Source organism: Cryptomeria japonica, chromosome 3 (genome assembly GCF_030272615.1).
Source record: "Cryptomeria japonica chromosome 3, Sugi_1.0, whole genome shotgun sequence".
NCBI lineage: Eukaryota > Viridiplantae > Streptophyta > Pinopsida > Cupressales > Cupressaceae > Cryptomeria > Cryptomeria japonica.
In genome coordinates this window covers 425,833,448-425,853,188 of record NC_081407.1, presented here as the reverse complement: position 1 = coordinate 425,853,188, position 19,741 = coordinate 425,833,448, and positions in this window count along the sequence as shown.

Below are 19,741 nucleotides of genomic sequence, written 5' to 3'. Positions count from 1 at the left end.
ATGTCCTATTTGGTGGGGGATCTTCATTCTCTACTCGGTCACCCATGTTTTCCTGTTGATGTTGTTCTAAATGTTCAACTTGTTCTTCAATTTCATTTTGTTGTTCTTCCAACAATCGATCAAGGTTATAATGTCTTGGAAGAAATCTTCCAAATTGATCTCTAGATCTTACCATCAACTGCTCAAATTTTCCCTAGCAACACTAAGATTCTAACTTCAATAGTCAGATATTTTTAATATTCCTTGACAACGATGCCAAAAATGGTGGGCAAGGTCATTTCTTTGTCAACTCACACCATTTAATTTATCTCAATATCGAACTGGGGTGTGTCTAAAGTTGTTTGTGATAGGGGCTCTTTGTGGTATATTTTTTGTGGGTTTTGCACTGTACAACAGTGACTAACAGTTGGCTCAAACTTCATCAGGAGTCATCCAGGAGCTATCAGGAGCTCTCAAGCTTGACTATCAATCAAACTAAAATATAAATTTCTAAACAACTTATTCCTAAAAAGACTCGGGTTTGACAATAGGAATGTAACAAAATCAAATTAAGCTAAAATCATGGAGTTCCCTAGAAAAATTGAAATTACTTCTAAGTCTAGGAATTTGAATCTAAATTAAGTGCTTGAAAGTAAATCTAATTACACTTGCAGAATTTGAATCTAATTACGCTTGCAGATTTTGAAATCTAATTACACTTGCAAAAAACATAACACCTAAATCCATGATCTATCGTAACAACAATTTTGCTTCCATTTTTACCATCAAACTATCTATCTCATTAACCATGATATTACCAATCTAATCTACATATTTTACATTACCCATACAACAATGTGAAACTAAGTATTACTTATCCAAACAATAACATTCAACTTCAAATCCAATGCTGATTACTAGAAAGAAATTACCAACAATTAAAACTTAACCTCTCAATGAAAAGAAACCAAAGTAAATTAATCTCAATTTCAAAGTTGTGGAAAGAACTAAAATCAAAACCAAGATCACCTCCCTTCGATCGAGCAGGCCCTGCTCTTCCTTTGGTGGGATCTTGAAACAATTTTACTGAGATCAACTTTCTACTTTCATTGATAGATACTTCCGAAAGAAGTAAAACAAGTTCTGAGTATTACAAAGAAGATTCGGCTCAACTGAAACCAAGTACTAACTAAATTATGATTAACTTCTCAATTGAGAACAATGGGATATATAAATACCCTTATTCAAAATTCAAACTAAGGTTACCTACCTATGGCGATAGTAATGACTACTAAAACAACAGGAGAAAAATATTGAAAGAAATAAATCAACTCCGAGAAGAAGTTGAGTTATGAATAACATCGATGAAACACACCAATGAAACAAGAATAGAAAGAGAGATCAAGGAAGATCCCATTTGACATAACTGGAGGTTATCATCTTTCATGCGTGCGGCAATTGTCATGAACCTTGTCGAACTCTTCTTGTTTACTCACAATGTATTTAAAAACACATAAATGTAGATAAAACATAGCTTGAAGATATAATTATGATTACCCATATTTTATCACATAAACAAGAAAAAAGATAAACATTGCATCATAAATATTACTTCTAATATTACCTATAATTAGCAGAGTATTATAGTAAAAAGCAAACAAACATGTATGCAATTAGGTATGTCGCCAGGCATATTAGTCTGAGGATTCACAAAAGCATAAAATATAACTATAATAAAAAGTGCAATGTTTTCTCCTCATCATTCCCCCCTGCCTGATCTCAACCATGTCCTCATGGTTGATATGGGACATTCTTGTTCTGATATTCTACCTAGAGTGCCAAATCAAGCTTATTAAAATTATATTCATGATATTTCTGGGGAGGAATATATCCATTAAACTACTCCACTATTTCCTTCCATTGTTCTCTGGCATCCCTGTCAATGTGCTCCAATGCATTCAGTAGAGATACCAGCATAATAATCAGAGGAGGTCTGAATCTCATGCCCACCCAATCAATTCCTTGTCTTTCCATTACATGTATGATTGATCTCACCCTTTCAAGACCCCAGAGAATACTTTTTGGAGAGATTGGTTTTCTTCTTCTCAGAAGGGCTGGAATAGTGTTATATCTCTACCTTGTTGCCTACAAAGCCCTGAATGGTAGACCCTCATCCTGAACACTTCTAAGTGCAGTAATACTAGCTTCCAATTTTTTCTGATAAATTGGTTGATTGTTGTACATTTTTTAAATGGAAGTGTATTTTGTTCTAAATGCAAAAGAGTTAGGTGTTTCATCTCTCATAAGAAGGCCTAATCTGCTCTAAGTCTCTCTGTATCGTTCCATCCTCTTTTCTCATTCCACTTGATTCTGAAGTAAGGACACAAATGCCCTAAATCAAACTTCCCCTACAAAAATATTGAGAAAATATTCATAATGATGGCCCAATAAGAAGCCATGCAAGTAATATTCACACATTTGGTTTTGATAAGTGGAATGGCTTCTAAGAAATCTTTGAGATAGTCATCATCATCTTCATAGTCATTCTTCCAATTCAAAACAAATTGATTGATCTTCCATTTTAGATAGTTTTCTATATCTGCAAACCAAGGCTATTGTACTCAAATTGCAAACAAGTGTTTATCTGGAAAAGCATCATTTATCGGTTTATCATTTCCCTGCATAACCATCCTAGAAAGAAAATCAGCTACAACATTATATCTTCCTGGCTTATCCACTATAGTAATATCAAACTCTTGTAAAAGCAATAACCATCTGATTATTCATCCTCCTACAATAGCTTTATTCATCAAATACCTTATCGCAACATGTTTTGTTATGTAAAGGGTCACTGCCCTTGTTCTCACTGCTTTATTAATCAAAAACATATTTTGTGTGGACAAAAAAATTATAGCCAGTAATGTAATGTCTAAATTTATTGATAGCCAGTAATGTAATGTCTGATTATTCGTCCTCCTACAATGGCTATGATTTTTAATAATTTTTCTATGTAAAGGGTCAGTGCCCTTGTTCTCACTGCTTTATTAATCAAAAACATGTTTTGTGTGGACAAAAAATTTATAGCCAGTAATGTAATGTCTAAATTTATTGATAGCATATACAACCACTAAAATTCCTTCTCAGTTGTTGTATAGTTTCTTTCTACTGGAAATTTATTGATATCATTTTTGTAGGTAATATTTTTGAAAGGGCATGATTTTCTACGTAATTCTCATTGGTGTAGTCTAATTTATTCTATTCTATATAAAAAATTATAGTTCAACTCTATGGCCTATTTTCAAAATCCATAATACACTAAGATCAAGATCACTTAATTTATTTGACAAGTGACAAATGTAATCACACTAAATATAAAGTATCATCATAATTTGTTAGGGAGATCTCATCATTGAGCTATTTGGGGGAGTATTTATGCAAATTCATTCAATATATAAATTGTCATGATATCATGTACTTATCTTTTGAGGGCTTATACATGGTAATTTTCTTAGAAAATAAGAGGTGGACAACAATATAAGAGATTCAAATCTACTATAAATCAGATCTAACAGTGTTACCAAATGGAAATAAAATTAGTTTATAACAAAAGATAGCACCACTAAAAATTGAACTCATAACATTGTGATTATGTGGAAAAACCATTTCGGGGAAAAATTCCACCAAGAAGAGATGAATGAATTGTATTATTAGTAATATGTGAAAAATACAACTCTAAACGCCTCTCAAGTCTTCAATCTAATAGCATAACCTGTACAAAGTAGAACTTGAACAAACTCTACCTCACCACTAGCAGAAAACCCCAATATATAGAAACTCCCAGGAGTGGTAAACCACCATGGTATTATAAAACAACTTGCTACAAAACCACTTGATAAAATTCACGTCGAATTCCTTGGAATCATCAATTCCAAACAAAATAGCCACTTACAGATGCACTCTTATAGTTGTCATAGGGCATCTCTGTTACGTGTGGCTTAGGGAAGGAATCTACCATATCTGGTGTCATAAAGTTTGTCATAGATATCATAATACTTTATGACAGTTGTCATACACTTCACAAATAGGTGATTCTCAAGGTGGACACCGAAAGTGAGTAACATCACCATTTTATTGTTATCGTTCAATGCATGTCCGATAAAAAAAACTCAATAAGTCCCTGTTGGTAAATAGATAATTATCAAGGCCAACAAAAACATATTTTTTGTACTAGTAAAATATTAATTACCACTCTAGTGAAACCCTCCATCTCTTATGGGTGATTTACAAACAATAATAGGAATAATTAATTACATAAATTTACAAGGTTGACAACACCAAAAACCCAACATATTTTATAATCATGAACTATAATAAAGTTACATCACATAGGCTTTCATGCATAGGATTCTAGTGTTTCTACATCACAAGACATGATAAGGGATGAAGCGTGGTGAATTGGCATGCATTATGATCCTATCTCCATCTCAATAAAATATCACGAGTTGCATATAGATCCTCTATTTCTATCATTATCATATCTTGATTATGACTTGATATATCTTGATTATGACTTGATATATCTTAATTTACATTAGTTCATGTCTTAGATTGAGATTTTATGGTAAATGATCCTAGATCTTGCATCTAAATCACATAGATCTTGCATATAACTCATATAAGATCACACTCAAATTGAGAACCATTCACTATAGTTAATATTCTAACATTTTCATGGTACTTGCTCCTATGGATAAGTTTCAATTATAGTTCAACATAAGCATCGAGGTACACAAGTAGCTTCTAGATTCATTTGTCTTGTTCACCCTATTTTAGAAGTGATTTTTTCCTTGTACGAGGATATCTCTTTCTCACTTTTTTGGGGGTCACCTAAACCTTCTTTATTTATCCTCTCTTAGAGAATTTTTTCCTATTATTTTTCTCCTCACCTTTTCAAGGGTATCAACATTATACATGGGTACATAACTAGGTTTAGTTGCTTATAAATATTTTGTACTTCATATTTCTCTTAAGTTACACTTAAGAGGTGTCTTGGTGTAATAAATTAATTAAACCTTATTATATTATGTTTATTTAGGTGAAAAACATATTACTTCATTTTATTTCCTTCTTTCATGGGATTCTATTTTTTCTTATCCTCTCAAATTGGAAACTTTGTTAAAGAAATGCCTTAATTTTTTAGTTTCCTACCTCTTCTTATCCTCATCAAATATGGAATCTTGGGGCTATATATTGTATCTCTTTATTTCCATTGAATAAGATACTATGTTAGACTACTAGGTCTATGTTTACATTACTTGGCACAATAATGGTGTTGTATGGTTGTGAAATATGGGCTATTGGAATGTTGAGTTTGAAATGGAGATAAAGAAATGATTTAAAAGTGTCTAATCCAAGAGAATTTTAAATTTAAAGGTTTTAGCTCCCTATGAAATTATTCATACATAAACAAGTACTTCTCATTTAAAGATAACTATTATGACCATGTAAAAACACATAAAATATGAAGATTGATAGGTGGCCAAGAGCCATAAGAACTAAAGAGTTGCATAAAAAGAACACTTAGATGGAAAAAAATCACACATGGATGAATAGTTGGGACATTATCTTGAACAAATGTCCAAACCTCAACTAAAACATAAAAACTATGTTAGTATTTTTTTTAGAGTAGTGACATGGAGGAAAGAAACAAGTAGGAAAAGAAAACATTGTATTACTCAATTTAACTCAGTCGAGGAGAATTGTGAAAATATATATAAGGTTTGAATTCAAATGGAGGAAAAATATGTTAATTATTCAACTAAGAACTAGCTCCCATAAGTTCAAATGTGGACAAGCAAATTGACAAAACATGAAGAATGACATGGGAAGATAGGGTCGTATTATTGGATCAGAGGGGTGGTAGAGACAAAGAAGACATTTCATCATTGAATGTCCAAGGTACACAAACATCCAATCAAATTATGAGAAGACACTAAAAATTAAGCTCCACGATATAATTATTTGATGAAAACCAGTTTAAAACTTTGAAAAAACTATCACCTCAAATGAATAAAAGAACGAATAACCTTCAAAACATATCACTTATCACACAAATCTCTAAATATTTAGAAAGAAAGAAAGAAAGATTCTTTTATAGCCCATGATGTCTAGTGATCTATATGTATAGATCACTTATAGCAATATGAGACTACCATGTACTCCTTGCGAGATACACCTAATTGTGCTACAAATGAGGCATGCATGCCTTGACCCTAATAATTTTTTTATAGTGACATAGAAGAAACAAACAAGTAGGAAAAGAAAACAACACACACACACACACAAGTTCACATGTGGACAAGCAAATGGACAAAACATGAAGAATAATGGGAAGATAGGTTTGTATTTTTCCATCACAGGGGTGGCAGAAACAAAGAAGACATTTCATCCTTGAATGTCCAAGGTCCACAGACATCCAATCAAAATATGAGAAAACACTAAAAAATAAGTCCCATGATATAATTAGTTGATGAAAACCAATTTCAAATTTTGAGAAAACTATCCCCCAAATGAATAAAAGAACGAATGACCTAAAAAACATTTCACTTATCAAATGAATCTCTAAACAAACTAGGCATGTATACCTTGACCCTAATAATTTTTTTATAGTGACATAGAAAAAACAAACAAGTAGCGAAAGAAAACTATATTTGTGTGTGTGCGCGTGTGCGCGCACGGATACATATACATTGTGCTACAAACAAGGCATGCATACCTTCACCCTAATAATTTTTTTATAGTGACATAGAAGAAACAAACAAGTAGGAAAATAAAACTAAATATATATTCAGCTAAGAACTATCTCACATAAGTTCACATGTAGACAAGCAAATGGACAAAACATGAAGAATAATGGGAAGATAGGGTTGTATTTTCCCATCACAAGGGTTGCAGAAACAAAGAAGACATTTCATTCTTGAATGTCCAAGGTCCACAAACATCCAACCAAATTATGAGAAAACACTAAAAAATAAGTCCCATGATATAATTAATTGATGAAAACCAATTTCAAATTTTGAAAAAATTCCCTCAAATGAATAATTGAACAAATAACCTCAAAAACATATCACTTATCAGACAAATCTCTAAATAATTAGAAAGATATGGGTTTATAGATGGTTATTCCTTGTGGGAGGCACCTAACTATGATACAAACAAGGCATACATGCCTTACCTGGGATTTGAACTTGTGACCTCTCTCAAGAGCACAATTTCACCACTAGACCAATTCAAGTTGTATAAACCAATACAATCAATAATCTTATAAACCATTTAATCTCGACAATATGAATTATAATAATAATCAATACAATCAATAATCTCATAAGCAATTTAATTTCATCAACATAATAAAAATCATTTTTTCTCTATAAATTTATGAAGATACAACATCCTTAGATGTCCCTGTCAATTCCTCATCCTACCTACTTCATGTCATGATGTTAATATGGATCAAGTTGATTTTTGTAATCTTCCTCCGTACAAAATAGAGATTCAACTTTTGATGTTAAAAGCTTAGCATAAATGGATCTCCACGTCACCTTTTAAGCTTTTTTCCTTTGTCATTAGTCCAATCTTTTTCTCTTTTATACAAAAGACTGTTGGCTTGTATAACACTTGTTTGTGCATGTTATTTTCACAAGAGAATAAAATTGTTCTAAGATCAATTTATAATTTACAAGTTGTTTTCATGGATTCCATGTCGACATCTTCTCTTGAGAAAAAATATTTTTTAAGTTTTGCATTCTCTGTCATTTAGTCTTAGTGTTTGGAGTGTCTCCATAAATAGCTACCTGTTAAAATTCATTGCTTTTATTACAAACTTTTGATGTAGATAACTATTTAGTTTCTCTCCACATTTACTCATGTGGATGAGCTGAATTTATAAAACACCTAAAACTTTAACTTTTTGGTTTCTGATATAATATTAAAATTAAAGAATCATATACTATAATTACCAAATACTTATAGATATATTTATAATTTTAATATTTTTTAATAAATTAAGTTTGGTTTTTTTCACATTTGAATAGAATTCAATATTGAAGGATATTTTTTGTGTTAATTTTGTAAGGAAAGGGAAATAATTATTATGTCTAATCAAGTTTGTTTGACATTAAATTTTGTGAAAAAATAAATGGCTTAAGCTCATACATGACGTTCATATTTATAATAAAAATGATATTATAAAAATTGACACAAAAATTCTTGCACCATTTTAATATATTTTATTCTTATGAACTATGAAAATTTCATGTCTACTAAAGACAATGTTTTCTAATCTTGATTTTTTAATTTATCTAATTTATTTAGTTGGACTAAGGAAAGGGAAATAATTATTATGTCTAATCAAGTTTGTTTGACATTAGATTTTGTGAAAAAATAAATGGGTTAAGCTCATACATGACGTTCATATTTATAATAAAAATGATATTATAAAAATTGACATAAAAATTCTTACACCATTTTAATATATTTCATTCTAATGAACTATGGAAATATCATGTCTACTAAAGACAATGTTTTCTAATCTTGGTTTTTTAATTTATCTAATTTAGTTGGACTAAGGAAAGGGAAATAATTATTATGTCTAATCAAGTTTGTTTGACATTAAATTTTGTGAAAAAATAAATGGGTTAAGCTCATACATGACATTCATATTTATAATAAAAATGATATTATAAAAATTGACACAAAAATTCTTACACCATTTTAATATATTTCATTCTTATGAACTATGGAAATATCATGTCTACTAAAGACAATGTTTTCTAATCTTGGTTTTTTATTTTATCTAATTTATTTAGTTGAACTTACCAATCTATATTTTTTAGTGTACTCAATTTATTTTTATGAAACTTATCGATCCATGTTTTTATTTTTTTAGCACACGTGATGATGATGAATGGTTTCATTTCAAGATTGAGCATCTAATCATTATTTAGTTTGCTTCCTAATATAATCAAATTTTGAAGCCTAGTCTTTAATATAAAAAATGCTTGAGTAAAAAGAGGACAAATATATATGTTTGATGGTTCTACAAATGAAATGCAGTGCTTTAGAATAGTTAATAAAGTGGCGGGAATAATATTAGGAGAATATATTCTCTACAAACATTCGTGGACAACTTACATATATTGAGATTTATACTCAAACTAAAATTTGAAGTCAAAAGAAATAATATTTTTTATTATGTGGAATGCTCGTATCCATTTATCTAGCAAACAAAATCCATTTAATAAAAAAGTGAAAATAGCAATACATGTTAGAATTTGTTTTATATATATATATATATATATATATATATATATATATATATATATATATATATATATATATATATATATATATATATATATATATATATATATGCTATTGACATGTATTTTAATTTTCCTTTCTTAATAATTAGAAGAATAAAAACATTCAAACTTAAATTCTCTAACTTTGTTGCATCTCTTGCTTCTCATGTCAAGTACTTTCACTTGAAACTTATGCAGGTTTATTCTAATAGTACATAGTTATGTGCTTATTTACAAGCTCAACTAAATAATCTAACATCTAGTAATAAATATATAAATAAATAAATAAACTAATTTGAATTTGGTAGATTATCATGTTATCGAACTAGCCAAATTTGTTACTCACTTTGATGCATACCTATGTTTCTTTAAGTTGTGATCATTAGATCGTATAAATTTTTAATCTTAACATGGTGAGTAAAATTATTGAAACTAAAAAGAAGGTTAAGAAGATGGAAGGCAATAAAGATGTGAAAGGGTTGGAAATTGCTATGAATAATCTGGGCAACGGAGTCGACATGATGGAACTTACAATGAAGAAGATAGCCGAACAAAAATTCCAGATTCTCAAAGCCTCGGTGGACAATATGAACATTCTAATTAATAGATTTGATAACATCAAAGATAAAGAGGGCGACAAGGATCAGTTGGATAAAAAAGGTCATGACAAGAGGACTAGAGCCAACACCAGGAATAAGGGCGACATCAAGGGATGAGAGCTGGATGATTTGAAGACCTCTGCGAACAACATGAAGCAGATGGTGGTCCACACTAAAGATATCATGAAAAATATCTAGCTGTCTTGATCTCAGTCTTTGTCTTTGTCTTTGTGTTGTCCTTTTGCTTTCCTTTTGCTATCTTTTTGTGGTTCTTTATGTTATGTGTGTTGAGATCCCTTTTTGTTCGGGTGGGATCAGTTTTTGTTGTTGGAGTGATCAGGCTCGGTTCTTTCAAGCTCTAATGCTCTCTTTTTCTTGATTTGTAAAAGGTTCGGGTTCCTTTCAAAAACCTGTTTTTACTTAATCAAAACTAAATTCAAAAATTGTAGTCTTGAAAATTATATAGCTTACCAACCTACTAACACATAACTTAAATAAATAGGAATTTTTAAACATATTACAATGACAAAGATTTTTTGTTATGTGACACTTATTTTTATTTGGTAGGTTGTGTAAAATGTAAATATGTATTTTTTTTTAAACACCTTTATAAACATGCACAACTTTTTTTTTTCTTTGCATATACATGAGTGCATAAACCATCGTAACCTCCACATTTTTTAATAAAGTAATCTTGATTACACTATTAAATAGTTTCTAAATTAGGTACACATGGTCACACTATCCTAAAGTAGAAAAGTATATGCATTAACACTTTTTGTATCTTATTTTATGGTATTTTGCATTGATGACTTTAGTGTGTGTTTCTAGTATATTTCAAACTCTGTTTGTGCATGCACTCACCCAAGTCCATAAAAATACTATTGATTAAACTATTTAATAGTTCAAAAACTAGACCTGATTATACTATTAAATAGTTCCTAAATTAGGCACTCATGATTACACTCTCCTAGAGTAGAAAAGTATATGCAAGAATATTTTTTCAATATTCTTTTATGTTACTTTGGGTTGATAACTCTAGTATGTGTTTCTAGCATGATTTGAACATTTTTTTGTGAATGCATCAACCCAAGTCCTTGAGCACATTTATATGCATTGTTACTCCATTTAGAAAACCTTTGCTCATAAATTTTTCTACCTTGCAATAGATCGCACTAACATTTAAATATGATTGTTTCTCATCTACATTCATGTCAAAAATGTTCAAATTTTATGCTTAGGTCGTGTATTTAAAGGAATCACCCAAGTACAATCTACATTATAGAAATAATTGAATAAAAGAAAGATAATATATATGCACATCTATCTAGCACTTTTATAGGTATAGCATGATAACCTCCTTTCACTACGCTATTTGAGATCCACCTTTATGCTTATCTTGTCCTTTTGTTATGCACATAATCTCAAATATTTGCTAATAATTGAGGAAGTACTTAACACTCAACCATAGCATAAGTTGTCCTCATGATTCCCTTTAGCTCCACCTATATTTTCATCACATTAGACAACACTAAGAAAACGAATATAGGTAATAAAGACTTCTTTTACAAAAGAGTGTATTTCAGGAAACTTAATCATTTATTATTAAAATGATATGATTGCAATAGTGATTCTATCATGAGTTAATCATCTCACATGTAAGATAAAATAACCTTAAACCCCCTATTTTGTAATATTTTCAAACGAGTCAAACCTTCTAGTATCGAATAGTAAGAACAAAACTTGATAACAAAAGAACAATTGTAGATTATAGATTTTGATAATGACCATTATTCTATGGATATAAAGAAATCTGCAAGGATGTTGATTGAGCTACAAGTGGCTATGTATTGAGTACTCCACAAGAGATGTGAATATAAAAGAGATGTAAACATGTGTGTTGTACATCTACACCAAACAAGGAAAGTACAAATCACATGATGAAAATATAGCCCGTGTTCTTGTAGATAGCTACCTAAGTAAGCTTATCCTAGGTGCACACTAAAGAAATAAAGTAACTAAATATCAAAATATAAATTTGCACCTATAAAAAAAAGAAAATGATGACATCATAGTAATATAATTGATGCTCTGCAAAAAGGAGATTGTTAGGATGACAAAAACACAAACAACAAGCATTAGTGTTAGCAAATCAGAATTTAAACAATAGCCTAATCAAGCATATCAAGAGAGATACTAAATAAGAAATGGAAAGCATGCAAAGATACAAGAAGTAAACTAAATTCCTCCAAATGCTGACCAAACCGTTCATAGTGGCTCCTCCCTTGTTCCTCTCCTCTCCAAGTTCCAAGTTAGTGTAGCTCTCAACAGCTTTTTGCACTATTTTTGGATGTCTTATGGAGATTCAAGATTATGAAATAAAAAGCTCATGAAATACAAACATGAACAAACTAGAAATGAGATTATTGTCTAATCTAGTGTTGATTTTAGTCCAAAAGAGTAAATGTAAATGTTTATGCTAAATGCTCTCTAAAATTCACTATAGGTTAAATGCACATAAGTTTTCAGGATTTGGATATTGAAGAAATGAGCTCTATTTATAGGAAAAATGGAGCAATGGATGATTGAGATTGAGTAATCTCAACAAGGGTCGGGATTGAATGATTTAATCCATGTTAGGACTTTCAAACCAATCCCAAGATGGCAAGTGTCAATATGAGAGAGGAGAGGGAATACGCATTAAATGCTTGACATGACCTGAGAGTTAACTTGGGAGTTAAGGTCAAGGTTGGGTTGAGTGAATAAATTCATTATCCAAAGAATAATGCTTTTATCCAATGGATAAACTCTTGTGCAAAGGTTAAAGGGATAACCATGGTCAAAGAAATAAATACTTTAGGAGACACATGAGTCACATAAGGGTTGAGTTAGGGGTTAACCATAAATGGTCATGTAAGAGCCATAAGTGGTTTGGAAGACTTTAGAGGTTAATTTGTTGAACACACAAAGCATTTAATGTTTTTCAAAGACTTTGAAGTCTTTGAGAAGTGACTCCAAGTTGCTTAGGAATATGACAATAATTAGGGGATGGATTAGGTTAATTAGGAAGGGGTTAGAAGAATCTAGAAGGGGGTTTAGGAGTGCAAGTGGATTTTGTGGGTGAGGGAAAATAGGATTTTAATTAGAATAAAATTAATTTATTTCAACTTGTGGTTGCAACTTGCATTTGTCGGAAAATGCAAGTGGGGGGTGAATGATTTAAATAAATGTTTTATTTAATTTATTTAAAAGAGGAAAAGGGGATTTAAATTAAATAAATAAGATTTATTCATTTAATTGATTGTGAATTTGGTTTAATGAATTAATTAAAACAAATTGAATAATTTATTTAATTAATAGGAGAATGTTTTGAAGATAAATTAATTAAATGTTAATTTAATTAACTGATGGCTAGTGGGTTTTTAATCAAATAAATAGCAAATATTCATTTAATTAAAATGGACAGATTTATGTGACTACATTTGCCCCTCTTTGAGACGGTGCGGTTTATCGCGTGGTTTCAAAGAAAGAAAAATAGGTGTGAAGAAATATGCCCCATAAAATGTTAATTTAATGGGTGGTATGCCCCCTTGAGAGATGTGCCAAAATTTTTGAAAAATCGGGCAATCTCTCGAAAAAGAATGAAAATTGGCGAGGTGGTAGAAGAGAAGATTTTAGCAATACTAGTGAAAAAAAGAAGAATTCGGAGATAAAAATGAGAAATGGGAGGCTTGGGAAGTTCACGGGGACCAAGGCGATGAGTGGGGGAAAATTAAGGTTATAGCGAAGGGTATATATGGGGGTCAAGGGGTAATAACAGGTTCATTTGCATTCACATCCATAGTGAAATTTGAGCTCTAGGTGTGACCTTTTAGAAGAGCAAGGAGCAGTCAGGATGCCGGTTCCCATAGCAGAGCACCATTTAGAGCGAGTCTGTCGATTCCAACGGTCAGATGACTACGGACCACCGGTATGTGAATTTGAATTTTTGAACTTGATGCATTTTTGGTATGTTTTTTGCTTAGTCCAAGTTGAGTCAACGCAATAGCGCTAAAATTGTGTTTTGGTGTTGTTGTCAACTAAATTAGCACTATTGTGCTGCTATAGCGCTATTGCATAGTGGTTTTGGCACTTTTGTCAAGTATAGCACTATGGTATAGTTGTTTTAGCACTTTTGTTTGTGTAGCATTATTGAGTAGTTGATTGAGCGTTGTTGTTGTGAGGTGGCGCTATTGCATAGTCAATGTAGCGCTATTGTTGATTTAGCACTTTTGGGAACTTATTAGCACTGTTGTGTTCAGAATAACACTTTTCTGTAGGAAAATAGATGCCCCAGTGTGTTTGAAAAAGAATCTCTTGATGCCAATGATGGATGGATGGAGATGTGAGGTGAGAGTTGTTTTGAACCATAGCAGCCCTGATGAGACTTAGGTCATTAGGATAAATGTCTGTTGTAGTCTAGGTGTGCCATGATTGCTTACTTGTCGAGACTCAAAGATACTTGATCAAAGTATCTATTGATAGTCTAGGTTTAAACTTAAGAAAGTTTGAAACAAAACAACTAATGATGATGGTTAATGCACGTGTGTAGGAGGATCTTCACGTCTTATAGATGTGCGAGAGGCATCCCACCACACAGGTGTTGCGTGATCGATTGACAAAGGCCGAGGTGGATTGCATTCCAACAACAGACGTGTATGATGTTATGTATATGCCCGTGATTTAGACGAATCGCGGGTTGATCACAACATTGGCAGAGTGATGGCACAATGAGACATGCACGTTTCACTTAGCACAGGGGGAGATGATAGTGACACTGGAGGATGTATGGCACATCCTGTACATTCCTATTCGAGGAGAGATGGTGAGCTATGACCGAGCTTGGGGGACAGTAGCAGTGTATATATTTTTTGATGAGGATGTCTTCATTGATGACGGATCGATAGCCTAGGAGGATATATTAGCCTTGTATGAGCCATTACCAGTAGTGCTATCAAGGATTGTTGGGGGACTGTTATGTTTAGATCAACGATCGCATGGACTTGCCGTTGGGTGGGGTCAGGTGATCTAGCAGATGATTACAGAGGGGACCCAATTTGCATGGGGACCGTGCGTGCTATCGCACTTATATCGAGATCTTCATGAGGTAGCATACCGAGGGGTGGGCTCATTGGGAGTGGGCATCACGTTGTTGCATATTTGGGCATGGGAGCACTTACCGGTTACCCGACCAGTTAGTCTGAGATCCGAGCAGTGGACTAGCCATATGTATACATGTATGGAGGTATGATGAGTCAGCCCCACCTAGGGAAGTTAGAGTGGTGGCGGCGGGCACTGGATGATTTGGATACAGTGATCTGGAGGCCATATATTGAGTGTGAGCCATGGGAGGATGATACAGAGGCATTGTTGTATGTGTTCATGACATGATACCTCATTGGTAGGATAGCCCACAATATGGAGAGACAGCTTCCTAGTAGAGTTTTGAGATAGTTTGGGTGGTGGCAGGGATTGTCTAGTGGTTATGGAGAGTATGCCCAGGTGGTATGAGAAAGGTACTTATGGGGGCCAGTGTTACCTTATGATCAGGCATTGGTAGAGTTCTACACACTACAGGCAAGACCATGGCATATGAGGCCCGGGGTGGTAGATGTAGGGGTGTCAGATGAGTACACTCAATACATTATGGCACATTAGATTCTGCGGATATCAAATCCAGCAGAGTCGATTCCAGATTTTGAGGAGGATAGGGGAAGGAGATAGAGGAGGAGAGGAGGTTGCAGAGTAGTAGGTGGACGAGGGAGAGGAGATGGTGGTGGTGGGGATGGAGGAGGTGGTGATGGAGGAGGAGGAGGAGGAGGGGGTGGGGGTTTTGGAGGAGGTGGTGGATTCAGAGGTGGAGGGGGAGGGTGGTGGACGATTACAACGGAGAGGGAGAGGTGGGCAACCTTTGCGGCTATCTCAGGGACCTTTGATGCAGAGAGGCATGAGATTAGGTGGCAGGGATGCAAGTGAGGGACATGCACCTATGGATACAGGGGAGGGAGCCACTGGAGAGGCACCTATGGATATGGGGGAGGGAGCTACAGGTGGAGTCCTGCAGGACCATATGATACTATTTTTGTATACTCAACTAGAGGATATGGAGGTAGAGGTGGCTAGTAGAGATGTGTAGCTATTTGCACGAGAGTTAGAGCTGATTGTAGTGCTACAGGAGAGAGATCAGGCTGTGGACAGAGTGATCCAGTTACAGGAGAGAGTGCGGGCCTTGGAGGGAGTACAGGGACAGGGGTCATCTGTGGAGGCATTGGTGAGGGAGGTACGGAGAGAAGATGCAGAGGTGGATTACTGGTGGGGCCTATTCGAGCAGGAGGTGTCATCTAGTTGACGGACACTGAGTTATTTACAGATGCGTCAGGAGAGATCAGAGCGGTCTTAGAGGATGCAAAGCAGTGGGGGGCGATGGGTCCTCAACGGAGAGATAGATTAGGTGGTGCGGGGGCTAGCGGGGGAGGAAGTGGTGATGGTGGTGTAGAATCTGGTCAGAGTGGCATCTGAGAGAGTATTCTTGTATGCTTTGACATTGTCATTTTGGACTGTGTCTTGGATGGCTCTTGGTAGCCGATATTTTGGACTTCATTGTACTCTGATACATGTATGTTTTTGGTGATATGATATGATATATGAGGAGATCCCATATTTTTGTGTTGATATGCATGTTGATGATATGTATGGATGCTTATGCAGGATGATGATCTTATGATTTATGCTTAGATGGATACTTGTACTTGCTATATGATGATCTTATTTTTATGCATGTTTCATGATGATTTATTCTTACGTGATGTCTATATGTATGTTTGTATGAATGGGATGCTAACATGTAGATGCAGGTTGATATGCATGATTTGTTGATGTCATGCCTTATGTGTGTAAATGTTATGATGATGATGTATGCATAGGTAAATGATGATTATGATGGTACTTTGGATTTTATGTTGATGAGACACTGAGATAATGATATGCAATGATGTTATGATATAATGTGTTTTAAATGAATGATTTATTTATATAAATGCATCTAGATGGTTGTTAGATGAGTGTGATATGGATAAACAAATGTAAAGTACAAATGTTTAAATGATGATTTCTAAATGAATGCATATGTATAATGTATGAACCTATGTGGAAACTGTGTATGGTGAAAATGGATAACAATAATAACAATATTGAAAGGCTAAATGAATTCAACCACAAAACCCTAGCCTAACAATCAACAAAGATCCACCATAACATATGAAGATTACCTAAGACAATGCAAATCACATGAAATCACAAAGATTATACCATCACATGTCCAATAGGGTTTTGATCTCCATTCTTCCTATCTCCATTGATCTTGCTTGATATATTTGCTCTCAGATTTTATGTGCACAAGAGCTCAACAAAGAACGAAATGTGGTTGCAAGTAGGATCGTGGTGTAGTCAATTTGCATGAATTGATTCATTAGGGTTTGATAATGAAGGAAGCATCTCCTTATATAGAAGACACTTATGAAATGGAGGGATAAGATTGAGAGGTGTAAAAGGAGGTCGGCTATGATTAGAGGGTAGGTAAAAGAAATAATAAAATAATGAAAGAGGTAGGTAGTGTATGAATTAAGAGATGAATGACATGTGTCATGGGTAGAAAAGACTAATGAATTAATTAAATAAATAAAGATGTATTTAATTAACAGAAGAAGTAGGATAATTAAATAAATAAGATATTTATTTAATTTAGGAAAATGATAATTTAAATAAATAAATGTATTTATTTAAATGAGAAATAAGGCTAGAAGAGGATAAATGAATTAATTAAATAAATAAAGATTTATTTAATTAATAGAAGAATTAAGCTTAGATAATTAAATAAATAAAATATTTATTTAATTAGACTAGACAATTTTGGGTGTCTACAGAAACAAATGGTTTTTGTTATGATTCTAAATGGTGAAAAATATGATGAAGTGAAATGATAATGCAACTCATGGGTAACGAATAACTACACCTTAATGCAATTAAAAGGATACTGAATGCATTGTAATGAATCCTAAATGAAATGAAATGAATGAGTATAAGAATATACTAAATGGATAAATGAATGCACTTAACTAATGGATAGATAAATAAATGTATGCAACTATGGGAATCTAAACAAATGCATGGTACACGTGTTTTAAATGATGATAAATGATGACTGGTAACTGACACTAAATGAATGCATAGTAATGGCTAATAATGATAGTAAATGCAAACAAGGGCAATTTTATCATATAAATGAATCTAAATGTCATGATTATGCAATGATGAAATGATATAATGAGACTAATGCCAATAAATGATAATGAATTATATGTAGTTAAATGCAACTAAATGTAATGATGAAGATGTAATTATGATAGATGAATGCAAGGTTGTGTAGACTTTGCATGATGCACCGATGATGTATCAGAGTACTCTGTCATGATTGTATCCAAGATTAACTCCATTTTCACATAACTGCTCATATTAACTTTGTTCACACTTGCATACAAAACCATGCATATGAATAATGAATGAGTAAATGGATGGGTGACATGCAACAAAATGCAATATAAATAGATGAGATGGAATGATGATCCATAGTGATTTATTTTCATCATTGAGCATGATAATATCGAACCTGGATGAGGCAGTAGGAACCAAGGATGGAGCATCATACCTGCAAACAAACAACATAAAATAAAGAATAAAGAATAAGGACCCTCGATAATGGTTCATGCTCATATGGTCGAGGTATACGCTATAGTCAGCAAGCCTTACTGATCTATGACTGTATTTTCCATGAGATCATGTAGCTTAGTGAACTTCCCACGTAGACACCATTAGGACATGCCCCATAACTTTATCGGAATAATTCGTAGAAGACATACAAACAATGCTTAGGAACCATCCCGACCACTCTAATCACTTGTGGATATCCCAAAGTAGCGTAGGAACCTAATATAAATGAATGAATAACCCACAAATCTAACCAAGTACTTGATAGCTTAAATAGAATTTTCTTGTCAAAGAAAATGTGATCTTGTCTTTGTTTTGCACGTTTGATGTTGATTGTTTGGTTGATCGGATAAGTGGTCATCGTTTGATTATTTTCACAATGTTTGTTTGGTATCTTCTTTCAAAAACGTATGTACAAGGTGTTGCCATGTTTTTGTTTGATTTTTGATGTTTTATCATGTTTTTGGATTTTGTGAGATAGTTTTCTAATGTTTTTAGGATTTGATGATTGTTTTAAATGTTTTTAGAATTTTGTGAGATATTTTTGAATGAAGAACTCAATGAATCATAAGTAATGTAGAATCCACTTCCATCAACTAGATTAAGGGCATTGCCCCTAGTTTGGATACGACTATGAAAAAGCAGGATGCAAGACACATGGAATACTATCCTTGATTGTAAATCAATAACAAGCCATGGTTTTGGACTAATGGATGAGTGGATGAAATGAATGTGATCACAACAAGTCTGAAAAACAATGGAGCCATAGCCCTTACGAGTGGCACCTATTTGCTAGGTTTTCACCATCGTACTTACCCAAGGTGCCACCGGAGTGGTTGTTCACCATTTGGATGCATGATTTTTCTTTACTATTTTGATGTTTTTGTATTTTCTTCAGGATATTTATCTGAATGTTTTTGGTGTTTTTCTGGTATGTATGGGAGCCTGATGCTCTACACAGCTTAGGTATAAAACCATTTGAGGTGCATGTTGTTGATT